The following is a 14,944-nucleotide window of genomic DNA, read 5'->3' on the forward strand; positions in this document are numbered from 1 at the left end:
AAATACAGAGAGAGAAAAAATAGTAAAAAATATAAATACACACAGAAATTAGAATGATAGACACAGGATGCACCTGACAAACAGACGGATAAAAGCAACTGTTCGATGCATGAGAAAGGATGCATTACGAGTCCTTCATGCAACAACGATAACAAAAACACTGTTTACATGAAATTTACGCTTGTGGACACCCAGGACGATACACAGCCATATGAAGTAGAGCGATCAGACAGCCAAATGTAACGACGCCTTAACTGCACGCATTAAGATATAATTACATTGCTAAGGCTCGATTGGGTTGGCGGCAAGTACATACGCTATCATTTGAAACACAGCCGAATACATTAATTAATTGTCGAACAGGCCTTCTTCGTAGTTTTTCCCCATTAAAGTGTACAACTTCGGCTAATAAATTTTAGGATGATTCAAATACCGTGTTGTTGAGGATGCTAAACGGAATGATGAAAGATAGATAACAGACAGTCATCGGATGAAAGATATTATAGATCAGTCAAACACTATATTCTTTTATATTCAAAAAATTAATAATAGTAATAACAATTCGAAGGAGAAAAATCATAAATGCATATTGAAAATATTGTGATAACACCGTTCGGAATAGGCTGATATCTCACAGGCATACACGCTCAAAAATAGCCCATAAATCACCGCGCACACGTGAAGAGAAGACATACAAAATACGTTATTCTGGGCGAAGTTCATCTCGCGTTTAAACATTCACTTAAATTTATAGTATCAACGATGTCGAGTATGATCAGCATACACAATCGAGTCCGCCAGAAACGGCAGAGCGCATGATCACTCCGTTTGAATATTTCAACGGACAGTCATCGTGCGACACAAAATAGCTGAAACAACAGCTACAAGTCTACCTAAAGCTAATCCTACAACCATTTTTCTATCACTGATTAGCCTACGATATCGCGTCTTGGTCCGTTTTATATGTAAGCACGTACTGAAAGAACTAAATGCGAAGAAACATCTTAGTAGCGGCAATGATAACATTGAATATATAATAATAATGACGTGACGAAAATGGTAGAGTAATCAGAAAACAATATGACATAACAATGATTTATGATGATAACGCCGCCATTTCTGGTGGTGTCGTACTTTTATACTACATTATTACTACCAGACAATTACTTCGCTCTATATATATATATATATATATATATATATATATATATATATATATATATATATGTTGTTAAGAGACGTCTATTCGAGCTAGTGCTAAGAAGACTCGCGCGAGGAACCCGTTTTGGGCCGCGGCCGGGTCGTGCCACAGTCGTTCGGACTCGCCGGGTCGCTGCTGATTCTTCGTATGAAAAGTGAAAAATAGAAACGAAAATGATGGATTGTTGGAGACTGACGAAAACGGAGAAAACATAGTAGAGAATCACAGCCTTTCCGTCGATTCTTTGAAATGTTTTCCTGTTTTCGAATGAAACCAATGCAACAGCGCATATTTGCATCATCTATGTTTAGTAACGCATTTCTCTTAGTCTAATTTGATTACTACAATTATATAAATAGTATCTTATAAATGATATACAAAATAATAGTACATATATATATAGTGTAAAGATTCAAGCGGTACGAGAAAAATAAGGAACGTAGATAATATACATATATATATATATATATAGAAGATGTGTATATATGTCTCCATTCATGAGATATATATATATATATATATATGTATATGGTAGAACATTCTGGTGACAGAAACAACTACCACCGACCGCCATCACTATGCTATATCAAATTAATAACAGTTATATTATTTAATTTGTATTAGTAATACTTTTTATTAGAATTTAGTATTACAAATGGATATAGAGCATTTGAATGAATGAACTTTTTTGGTTATGTTTTTTTCACTGTTTCTATATATTCTGCCCTCGGTTTGTTGTTCCAAATAAACAATTGAGTATTTTGAATGTTAGCCGTTGGCTTTTTGTTTTTACTATTCTTGGTTTTTACTCATCACAATGTTTAATGCTGTTCAAAACCCGTTCGAGCCTCTTGACCAAAGTTACTGTGGAGTTTTTCGTTGGAGGCTTTACGTATATACCACAGTCAGCTCCGTGCAGTTATAGCAGAACAGCAAGCGATTTCGAAAGCAAAATTAATTATATATATATATATATATATATAATATTTGCCTATTAACCCTAAGTTACCTAATCCCGGTTACCTCTATTCAACTATAACTTGAGCTATATACACTGTTTCGTAGCGTATGTCACTCGCCGTGCAAAAAGTGGACATTTCATCAGTTTAAAAAGTACAGATACAAGTTTATATTTTGATTTTTTCATTTCATTATATAGACAATTTTCACTGCTGCAACAATAGCGACAACAACGTAATATTATTAGGAGAATTTTACGGCGTCAAGTTTTGCCGACAACCATTTTCTGCGTGTGTCTCGCGGCAGTCTATTGGTCTAAGTAAGACCCAAATGACCGTTCTGTATGTTCGTATGAGCGTGTTTGCCTGCCGACCCGCTAACAAAGGGTATACTATTATACATTTATTCAAATACCATTGCTAACGTATTGTTGTTGATGTGAAACGCCGCGTTTCTATAGGACGTGTCGTACTAGAAAGTATTATAGTAATTATAATAATGATCTAATGACATTATTACCGATAATACCATGTAATTATGGTCATAATTGCCAGCAATCTTATCATACAGATACGCCCATATATATAAATTGATAAAAATATGATGCGTGATACACATCACACAAACATAAAGTGGGCAGACAAAATAGGCCGATTGACACACATTGGCACTAGTAACCCTTAATGACGATCATGTGGAGGATGAAAGCGTTGATGCTATAGAGAACCAGCAACAACAGAAATAAATAACAAAGCTGCAGGGAGTTTTGACCCCGCCTTTTCCCAATTTGCCAAGTGTACATTGATTTATAGTTTATAGATGATTTCGTATTACAGTTATTGCAGTTCTTGCCCGACTTTTCTTGGAGATACTTTATATACTCTATTTCCTAATCACGATGATTATTAATATTACTATTGCCGCTATGATAATGATGATGATTGAGACCGATCTACAAACAACATTACTAGAGTACTAGTTGTATAAGAATATATAGATTCATATATATATATATATATATATACATGCGATATGATAATAGGAACAAGCGATTCGCTCGTAACGAGACAGCGTCACGAATAGATCATGCGGGACATTATAATTCTTCGAGGTGTGTTGATAAATAAATGACCGAAAAATGATACTCAGATGATACGTAGAGAAGAAAAGCGTAAAGTGGTTTACCGCTTTGTACTACCCATTCCCATCCTCTGTCCATTGTCCCTTGTACTAAAAAATAATAAAGGACATTAATTACTTATCCTACTCCGCTCAGTAAAGAGATGCAGGACCGGCCCAGTTGAGCAATAACATCAAAAACGTGTATATACAAACAAAAAAAAACAAGGCATAATTTGAAAAGTTTCTATACACAACAAACGTTGATCAGTAGTCACCTCCCAAAAGAAACTGAATTTTCCTTATTTTCTCTTAGTCGTTTTTTAGTTATGGGTATTCAAGGAGTGCTTCACACAGATTCACATATATAAAGGAAGCTTTTATGTAGGACCTCTGAGCATACAAATTCATTTTTTGAGCAGGAAAATTCTAGTTACTTTATATTCTAAGTATACTGTTCTTCATCACTAATGATATGATATCGTCCCCACGAATTCAGGAACGCACAACTGCTAGAAAACAGAAACTCGTTTGTGGATATCGGTATTTTAATTACGTTAAGGGCAAAGATTTCTACGACTCTTGACAGAACAAAACAATATTTCCTGCTGGAGGAATTGTCGATCGCGTCCATGAAGTAACAATGTCATCTCATTGTCGCCGCACACTTATGCCGCAGTTGGCAGTAGTCGAACTGTGTTTTCTAATTTATAGGTTTTATACAAGAGGTTGAGCTATTGCAAGGCCGTGGCGATCAGACAGAATGTCAGCTTCAGTTTAAGGAGCCTTAAAAAAGGCTCGAACGGCATCGATGGAATAGGTTTAAGTAGAATCAGCAGCAAGGCCCATTAAACGTATACGCACGAAAGGTTGCTTATACAGGTCGTGTGAGTATTCTGTTGCATATTTTGATACCACGGCAGTTCTTATAGTACAGGATTTCTATGCACCCTAATTAAAAAGAAACAATCTAAAATAGATCGTGCTGACTTTTTATATAATTCTTATATAACGTAATGTACCAGCTACACGCGTTTCTTTATTTCCGCTAATAACAAAGAAAACATCTAAGGCAACATCAAGCTAATTTCTTTAATACCAAAAGAATAGACTCATGTTTAACGCGATAGAAAAAAGCACAACAAAGGAGAATGAAGAATCCAGCTGAAAGCGTAGCAGAAAACAGCAGTTTACTACCGAATCAATCGAAAACCCACTCGTCAACACAACAGGGCCATTCAGCATTCTGCATGCTGGAAATTAGGACCTCATAAAGTGACAATGGAACACATAAACAATGTCAAATAAGGCTACGATAGCGGTGAAACTATATTATTAAAACTGAGTGAGTGAATATACTGAACAGGGGAGCACTCCTCCGTGTGATAAATTATATATATATATATATATATATATATATATATATATATATATATATATATAAAAGACAACATTAAGAGATTACGACCAAACGATCATCATTATGACGTTGTCGTCCAAGTAAGGCGCGATATCGAGGCAAACCAGCAACGAAGGTAACAGCAACCGCAAGCTACTTTTATAGATAATATATGTTAATACGGACAACTACAAACGCATAAGAAACCACAAAAAGAACACGAAGCACAATTTCAACAGGTAAAACATTCATAATTTGCTAGCAGCTAATAATACCGATACATATACCAGAACATAAAAGCGCTAGGTGATACAGGTAGAAGACGGATAAAATGAGTTTATTAAAGGACGATGACGGACCAGTTAAAAAAAGGGTTTGGCTGGTCTTCTTCTTGTTTTTGAGGGGATGATCACAAGCGATAAACGTCCTCATGACAGGAAAACTCGGTGGGCGAAAGTCCTACACAAGAAAAAAATAAAATTAACTAAACACAACAGCAACGACAGGGAACGTAAAATCAAAATTCGACAACTAATTGCTATTCGTTAATAACAGCAGTGACTAATTATTGTTATCATCATTATTATTTATAATCGTCTATGAAAGAAAGATTTGGAGAATCGGGTAAAACTGATTTCGCTCCAGGTGTGGCTCCACTTCGAGTGGGTTGTGTTCACAGTGGTTAATAGACCTGGGCGCCCGGTTCGTTGTTTTTCTTTGGAATAAGAGTCCGGCAAGGCAAAACATATAAGACTAATTAATAACAACTATAGTAAAAATAATAATGATAATGGAAATCGTAAAAGGTCAAAGCAAACGACTCCGTTTAGAATAGCGTGAATGGCAAAATAATCCAGAAAGAAGAAAAATAACGAAAAAAAACCACATGATGTCCCTTAATATTATCATAAAGAAAAACGTAATTCCATAGAGCTCTTCCGAACAGATGTGAACGATGGCTTAACACGAACCCATCTGCGAAAACAACATACGAAAACTTAATATAACTCCATTATATATGTAGATGCCGATTAAGAACTAACTGTGTAATGGATTAGAACGAGAATATATCCATGCGATGAGGAAAAACATCCTATTATTGATATATCCGCTAATAATGGAACACGCTGACATTGACGATAACATAGTTCATGCTAATACTAATACGACGAACGGAAGGCGGATAGGAGATCAATTTCATTGTGGTGGTCTTTAGGTAGCGTTAGCGACTAGTCGTAATTGCTAAAAAGGAAGACATTATTAACCAAAGTCAGTCACATTTCTCTGAAAGGCTAATAGTGTACTAAATATTATTATTATAATTATTATTATACCTTACTACACACTCCGTTGTTGTCATTTTTATAGCTGATATTTATGAAGATAATTATGAGAACGATTGATGCTAATACTGATAGTATTACCAATGATATAAACCGATTACGCTGATATGATAATGCTGAAACAATACTGGTGTTACAATTACAAGAATAAGACTGAAGATCACAGACGCTGGAGGACCGTCGGACGCGATATTAAATGACCCAATATTAGTGGAACGCTAGTAGAAGCAAGAAGACCTCGTAGAAACCAACTCTGTCCCGCGTTGCGCAATCCCCCACCCTCGTTGAGCGATGCCGCCTTTTTCGCTACAGCCCAAACAGATTTCATCTGGTACAACACTATTTAATAGTACTACCTGCCAAATAGGGAGTATATACACCGCTTGAATATGGGTGGAAACAATAGAAAACGCTAACATTCACAAGCCGAACATTTGAGGACGTCCACAAAATATAGTCACATCCACATTTATACCTATTGAAGAAAAACAAGAATAATATTAGCGCAAATGAAAGCAGCATACAAGCATAGCGATAACGACCATTCACTACATCGACCGACATAGACAACAAATAATGATTACAATGTTACTGGCAACAAATAACAAAGTGCTTTGAATGTACACGCTCACACACACACATCATCCTATTCGTCTGCTAAGAATCTATCCTTCTCGCTGCGCCTGTTGGATCACATGGTACGGGCATCAAGACCATGTCGTCTGCTATTATTGCAAACAAACAAAGCGCAAAACCGTATCCATCTATTTACCAGAATAATTCTGGTACTTTTTGATCACCGTTTTTGACAAAATGACCGTAATAATTATCATATTATTGTGAAATGCTAATAACATAAATACTAATAGTATTATAATGAATGACAATTTTTGGCGCAAGCTAACAAATTATTCTGCAAGTCAAAGCCAAGGCGCTTAAACAACGAAAACAATTATCGATGGCGGAGACCGATAAAGGCGATTTTGATGGAAGAGAAACGAGAATGTTTTCGTGAAAAGACTAAATTTCACGCCTATTGATATTAGTAACAATGCTATTGACAATAAACACAACGACAATAACAATGATACTAATCACTTTAGTAATAATAAATGTTATAGAAAACGTAATGTTACCGGAGACAAAAACACATTGGAAAGTATAGAGTTACACAAAAAGTAAGCGAATAACAATGAAAAACAAGAATGGGTGGAGGGTGAAGTGACTGTGTACTTTAGTAAACCAGCGCAGGCCAGAGAGCCTCGTTACGGCTTTGAGGCACGTCGCCTGGTAGGTAGACAACAAGTTTGCAGGTAATTTTCTAACCCTGTGCTATAGGCGATTAGAGGCTAAGGCAAAACCCGGGCAAGCAAAAATTAAATGCTAAACCTGCTGACGAATCTGAGAACGACGATTATGATTTTGAAGCTGACAATACGTTTGTGTGAGGCAAGCAAGCTAGTTGATTGCCGATAGACATACCTCGCACGATTTAGAAATTCTTTTTCTTTATCCTACATGTGCGCTCCCACTGATAGCTCCTGACAGTTGAATGCCAGCAAAAAACTGAAGGTGGTTTATCAAACCACAGTCGTGTATTGTGCATTTTGTTAAGCATCCAACTGGCCTAACTTTGGCCGATTTATAATAGATCATCGTGGGGTAGGATTGCCGGTACACATGCTGCTCAAAAATACACCTCAGCCACGATCGAGCTCGGTTGTTCCACAACTCGGCGGTCCGTTGTGCCGTTGGTCCGAGATTTGACTCTTGAATAAAAACGAAATAACGAATGGAAACAGATAACAAAAATACCAAATATTTACAGGCGGCATTATGGCGGCGACATAGGCACATAAAACGCATAGCATGGCATTTCGCAGTAGGTCACGCAAAACGTGTTGAAAGGAACAACGTTGTGTTCAGCGTCCAAAGTTATTTAATTCCATATAATTCACAGGAAGTTTGGAAGCAGAGCAGCGGCGCTACTGGACAAAGTGGTCCCGTTTTCCGTCTTTGTAATGCCCGGTGCTCAATAAAGTTTACGACAAGCATAAAAAAAACTAAAACGTACTTAACACAATTGTACACACATACATCCGCACTTAGAGGACACACACATACGAACACCCAGCAAGAGCACTTTGCAGATACTTTAGGCACCCTCAACGTAGCAGCTGGATCTATCAGTAATCAATTGCCCATCAAAGCCACTGCTGTTTTCGTTGGCGGGAGTTGAAAAAACAAAGGACGTCCCGGAAATGGTCGCTACAGAACCCCATTCTACATACAGGTCTGTTCGTACTGGTCCAAAAAACAAAAGTGTCAACTGATGGTAGCTGAACTCGTACATGGGTCGACTAAGCAGGTCGTGATAATCGGTGCCCTAATTCTCAGAGGTTAGGATCCCAATCTAATCCAACGACATCACATTAGCATCAACACGCTCATACGTACAAACATAATACACACGACACACCAAGTGGAAAAGCACACACGATAAAAACATCATCATAATCATATAGAATAGGCATCTTTGTCCGCCTGTGAAATCACTTCTACATACAAAGGTACATTCATGCATTCTGGAAGAGCCAGAGAAGACATGTCGGAGGTATCTTTTAACTTTGCTATTCCCGACGGCGAGGGGTGGTCCAGGGGTTTAGAAGGTTTGGAAAAATAAATGATATGCAAGCAGACGTCTGACGTCAAGCAAAACATAAATTGGTATCTTTGACAGCACCAAGGTCGAGTTCGACGGGCCGTTCGGTTCGGCTCGGCTCGTCGACTCGGACGTGTCCTTAGAGCGCCACCATTGTGGAAATCGTAATTATATGCCCGCCCAGGAAATTCCACTTGAACTCGAGACATGTCTTGTTCGTGCGCGTACGGTTGATTGCCCCCACGTCTCCAATCAATCCAATGAACGATGCTAAAACGCCATATTTGGGTGCGTCAAAAAATCGTCACCCACGTCTGCATGTTTGCTACCAACGTTGCCAATGGTACGTGCTCCCCTCACCAAAAACCCGTAGCCTCCCTTCAAAGCGCCCTTTATTTGGAACGGCTGGAAGACACCTGTTGTTTGCGGGCCTTCTCCATTCCGGCTGTCGACTTTGCTTCGGAGGCCACTTCCGATGCCGCCCCTCGGCGAGCGGGATTCTGCAGATTTTTGTGTGCAATGCTTGTTGTTTTTTACATCGGCCTACGTACAGATCCACTTATGATAGCATAAATATCTAGAAACTACGGAGAGAGAGAATATAAGAGAGAAAGAAAGGAAGCAAACGAGACTAATACTGATAAAACACAAGTAAAGGTAATGAAACTTGCAGAAAAAACAATTATAAAGACGTGTCGAAAAGCATGCTGATGTTCGATGAACTAATGACGATTGTGCTGATTGTCGCTTGTGGCGAAGCTAAGACGACCGCAAAAGACATGATGGGAACAGCGCCATGAGCGGCAAGCAAAAAAGCAGCAGTTTCATGATTGAATAGAACCGAGACGTGCGAAAAGTGAAGCATAAAGAGAGACTGAATTTAAGGTAAAATGCGAATGAAAATATGCGAGATAATGTCAAAAGCGCTTAAATAGACAACGACAGCGCAGTTTCTAGAGACAGCCGCAGACGAAAAAAATGAGGATCGCTGAGCTGAAGCGTTGGTGTGGTGATGGCAGTGACGATGATGATGATTATGAAAGACAGGCGACATTAGAAGCGGTACACTTTGCTTAGAATCAAGTTTGGATCTTGGTCTTTGTTATCGATGTATTTCCTACAACATAATCTAATTGTAATAACAAAACAATAAAACACATTTTGTGACGCGACTATATAGTGATTTCATTTCACTCCTGATAGGTTGTTGTTAGGTTTTCGACCGAAAGCGGTCGGGAAGGTAGGGAAGCAAACTTTGAATGAACTCCAAGGTAACATAACTTAAATCGACATGATAATATCATACATAGATGTTGATTTATTGGTAAATTGTGCGATGTCGATGTGCAAGGTACGTTTAACCAGCGACAGGTTACACCGATAGGTAAACTGTTATGACTTCCGGGCAAAAAAGTCGTCGCGTATTTTCAATTAAGGGCAAAATAGGTTACGAGATGTTGGCCAAACCGATTCGAATAGTGAGAAAACTAACTCTTAGGAAATGGATAAAGATCTTCGTAAAATCACTATCAGTAATAGCAAGTATAAAAGTTCAGACTGTCATTGTATGAGAGACCACTGGAAGCTGTTTCATTTGTGGGACAATGGAAAGCGGCCCGTAAAGTGCTTGGTCGGCATTGACAAATCATTAATTGGATAGAGATTATTCCATTAGTAGTATAATAATTACGTTAACTCTTAATCTCGTATTTTATGAGTGCGACTTTATTCATTTTTTCAAGAGTAAAGGCAGATCAATAAAAACTAAATTAATAGATAAGTCAGCACAGGCAGCTCAATAAAGAAAGCTTAGTCAAACGATTCTTGATGACAGCCCTTTGAGTGGGTCTTTTTGCAGCTATCTTCCATGGTATCCTTCTACATCTATATATTTTTGGGATGTCCTGAAAATGACCAGACAGTTTGAATAGTTATATCTTCGATTTATCTACATATGATTATTATTTAAATTGCACAAGAATTTATGTATCGATCGCATATGTCTAAAATTATTACCGTTTAAATCAATACACTGCTGGTAATTGGGGCGCATAATTTACGTACTTCAATCAATACTTTATCTGATATTATGGCGTATTCGTGCACAATTACGGCTTTGTACATCTTCAGTATTGTCGGCTTTCTGGTACAGATTTTATTTTTAAGGTGTTTCCATTAAAAAAAGTTCATTGTCATTAGGACAGGGGAACAGGCAGAATATTCAATAAGGCCTTTTCTTGTAACTTATCGCTTTGAAAGGTTCTCGTCGGGATGTGCTTTTATATCACGACAACAATGTACAGATGGTTCGTCCTGTTGGAAATATAAATTCGTCTCTTGTAAATGAATTTCCATTTCCTGAATCTTTATATTTGCAGTAAATTCGAATTTCTGCCTCGATTTTATTCAGTGAATCCAGTCACAGAATTGCCAAAAAACAAATAGCTCAATTAATTCTTGGCGCGAAATTTCAAACGACACCATGCCTCCTAGTAAATGTACTCCTCGTAAAGGTTTCTGCGTATCATGTAAATTTAAGGTTTCCCAATAAGTGCAATTACGTTGAATAACTGCTGTATTCGACTATAATTTCATCGCTTCAAATAGTGTTCCACAAAAATTGTACATTTTTTTCATATTTATTTAGGTACGTCTCGCAAAATTTCGACTTTCTTTAACTCGCATAATTTTTATTAGTAACACGTAACATTGCTAAAATGTAACTTTATCATTTGCAGCATCTTAAAATGCGATGGATGCTGCTGATAAGATGCGATTTCTGATGCCAAGTTCACAACTTTATTGTCTTTATGATTTTTTAAATATTCCGAGACGACTTTCCTGTTTTTCCAATATATTTCTTCTAAGCACGCCAAAGAATTTTATTTGTTTCAAACTTATCTTCACTCGACTAACTTAAGCAACACAGGTGGACCTGACTGATTTTCTCTGCAAGATTTTCGTACTTGCAGTCGCGTTTGAGACTCTCGTTGCTGCTAAATGTAGGGTTATTCATTTTATTTGCCAATGATCCGAATAGATGATAGTCCATCGTAGTGAGACCTAGATAATGTGGTAGGCGCAATCAAACCCTTGCAAAGCGGCATCCCCAATTTTCTCTATGTGCGGTCTAGCATCCTCGTAAAGAAGGACAATTTTGCCTTGTCTACTGGATCTTTTCTGTCGGGCAGCTTTATTCGCTCAATGTAACTGAACATATACAAAAGAATTTCCCAGTGTGTGAAGACCCCCGGTCACAGCAAACGCAAAACGTCATCTTCTTGAAATAGAAATGTGCTTTGGCGCGTATATTTCGAAGCTATTCATTCTTTTTTCTGTTTTATATCGGCGTAGAGATACCGCTTCTTGTCACCAATAGCAATTCTATGCAGAGACCGGTTATCCTCGCTGCGTGTTGCTCGGTCCCGAATGGGCTGCTGAAAGGCAATAAAAACTGTATTTTTTGTGATGTCTGTTTACTTCGTCGGACACTCAAGCTCTTAATTTTGTATTAAATTTAAAAAATCTAGAGTGCCTGTCGGTAGTCATATAATTGTGACTTATTTCTTTGAACATTAATTCAAGAACTGTTTGGCAACCCTTTCCCTTCAAAAATCGATCCTCATCGACCTTAGGGGTCCGATTGGGCCGGGTGCACCCTCCAGTCCCAGGATGCCACTCTTAAGCTTCATGAATCAGTTTTAAGCAATCCCTTTAGTTCTAGAATCTTCGCTGTGTAGGGCACAACTATCCTGCGTTATTTTGGTAGGTGTTTAACTTCAGCAAAAGGCGGAATTGCACTTTTCCATTTGTTACGTTTATTTTTGGAGCGTAAAATTAACATAAAATTCAGTTTGTTACACAATTAAATTTGCAGAGAAGGAAAAAATGGTATATATATATATATATATAGCTAAAAAGGAAAGCAAATGATAAGGGCAAATCAAACCTACTTGTGTTCCAGCACGTACATACTCATGCGCTTTTGGCATGAAGTACTCATCATCATAGAAAAACGTGCCATGTGAGTCTTGTCCCAAAGATTATAATCCACTCGCTACTGCCCGTTTGGATACAACTTTGCGAGCTTTTGCCGTTGAAACCAAACAGACCAAGAAAATCAAAAAGAAACAGATGAAAAAACTGCATCAGAAAAATTGATTATTTCAGAATACGATGGCCTAGATTATTAAAGCAACTGGCTATTTATTGCATCCACTAAATATATCTTCAGTGAGTTTTAGCTATCGTCATATCTCAAGATGGAACTTACGTAGAAAGTAATATGGATTAGAGTTGATCCAGGTGCTCCGTGTGACTCAACTTATATATAAATACTTGTCACTTGTAACGTATTGACAACGGCTAGCCAGTGTCTTGAAAGTTTACTAATTTCACTAAAATTAAATTTATTGACCTAGATAGACATGTCAGTTTTAAGTACATTTGTGTTTAGTCCAATACTATTTTCCATTGGTAAATGCTAATTTACTTCGGAAATCCGAATGTCTCTCTTTTTGTTGAACATATTGTTAAGCTCGTATTGAAATTGCTCAGCACCGGTAGTCTACTTTCGAACCTAGGAATTCTGCCTGCGTGTTGCCTAACTTTAGGGTGACATGACGTAACCTAGGTTTAAAACCGAGTTTAGGCACACTTTAAGTTAATGCAAGATGATGTGATCTGTTAACGGTAGTACAGGAACTACCTGAAACATGTATATGTATTAGTTACTTATTTAGGTCAGAATCTTTTTTATTAGTTTTTACCCGGATAGCACTTCCTTCTGGGAAATCCTTCTGTAATTATGTCTTCGGAGAAGCTTATTTGGCTCGGCGTGTGAAAAGGAGTGTTTTCTGCTAACCTTTCTTTTGGCTTTAGCGGTTTTAGTCTCCTCATTGGGTCCCTTTTTAAGGTTTTCAGTAGTCCCTCCATGAAGAAAAGACTTCTTTGACTCCGCTTTTCTCGAACGCTTTCTTTTAGATCGACTTTTGCGCTGTCTAGTTTTGTGGCTTAGTTGAAACAGATATATCGTTCCTCGTAGAATCCGGACAAAGATAGTTGTTCCTTCAACGACATTTTTAAAGAAAAAAGCAAAAGCATACCCAGTGTACCCAGTACACGCTGTAGAATCACGAATGTAGTAGAACGTTAGCGGGTGCACCTGAAAAGTTGCTTTGGTGAACTTTCCAATATACTTGTATAATGTGTATCGGAAAGTTTATGGCACAGGTTGTTGCTAAGATCCGACAGAAGCTGCTAATCTAATTCAAATATTGCTTTCACATAGTTCTCTGATAGTTTATGAAGTGGAAATGTCGCAGCAAGCAAACCATCATACTTGTACCAGTTGCCGATAAAATACGTTTTTATAAGCTGAATGTCTCACGTACACGGTTCATTATCTTTGTTTGTTCTACTTTTAACGTCTTCGTATAGTTTCTTGTCAGCTAACTGCAGATTGTACCGTGTCTATCTGAGTACGATACGTTAGTTCGTTCGATCTTGTTTCCTCCAATCGGCATTAGTATTTATAGGCCTTGTACCAAAGAACTAGGACAGTAAAACAAAATAGGTGATTCGGGATTTTGTAGTGCACTCAATTTACGACAAAAGTTCCAATCGAACATACTATTAGCATCGTACGTGCGTGCCCTTTTCAACAGAGTACCTCCTAGATCAGGAACTGTTTAACATCGTTACCCCTTTTGTGACCTATTAAAACACATCTAGCATACATTTTAAAATCCGCGCCGTGACGTAATTTTTAAATGTGTGCGAGTTTATTTTCGTTGCAATCAATATTGTTTCGTTAACCTGATCATGGATCGACCATATGATATTTTGTCCATTATCGTTTGTAAAGGTGATTTCATAACGGACACGGAGTCTTCTGCGTTGGGCATCATGTATTTATATTTATATTGATTAAAAATAAAGTACTACACATCTAGGAATTAAATAATCGTTAGTAAAACACAATCTAGCTAGAACATTAACAGTTGCATATAATTGTAGCCTAGATGATCCATAGAATCCTAGATTAGAATGAGATATGCCTATAGAACGACGTCTCGAAGGTCTACGATGAAATATAAATAAAAGAGCGATGCGTTTTAGCAAAAAAAAACCTACTATGAAGCGACTTAGGCCGGTAACAACTTAAGTGAAACTGAAAAAATTATCAGATTAATTTCGCCTCGTTTATTATAATGCTGTGCTATGAAGCTTAGCATGGTGTTGTACGAGCATCAATTTGA

At 37.6% G+C, this 14,944-nt stretch overlaps 1 protein-coding gene across 1 annotated transcript in view; it reads right to left on the reverse strand.

Annotated features, from left to right (window-relative positions):
* Positions 1 to 11,524: 11,524 nt before the first annotated feature.
* The window catches only part of LOC111254525 (uncharacterized), a 139,459-nt gene continuing 136,039 nt past the window's right edge, over positions 11,525 to 14,944 (reverse strand). Inside the window, exons 6-8 of the transcript XR_015317285.1 lie at positions 13,549 to 13,848; positions 12,638 to 12,771; positions 11,525 to 12,121 (exon numbers count right to left, since the gene is read on the reverse strand). The gene's annotated coding sequence lies outside the window, so the exon portion shown is untranslated. The remainder of the gene's footprint in view (positions 12,122 to 12,637; positions 12,772 to 13,548; positions 13,849 to 14,944) is intronic.

Source organism: Varroa destructor, unplaced genomic scaffold, assembly GCF_002443255.2.
Source record: "Varroa destructor unplaced genomic scaffold, Vdes_3.0 BEIS01000007.1, whole genome shotgun sequence".
NCBI classification, from domain to species: domain Eukaryota; kingdom Metazoa; phylum Arthropoda; class Arachnida; order Mesostigmata; family Varroidae; genus Varroa; species Varroa destructor.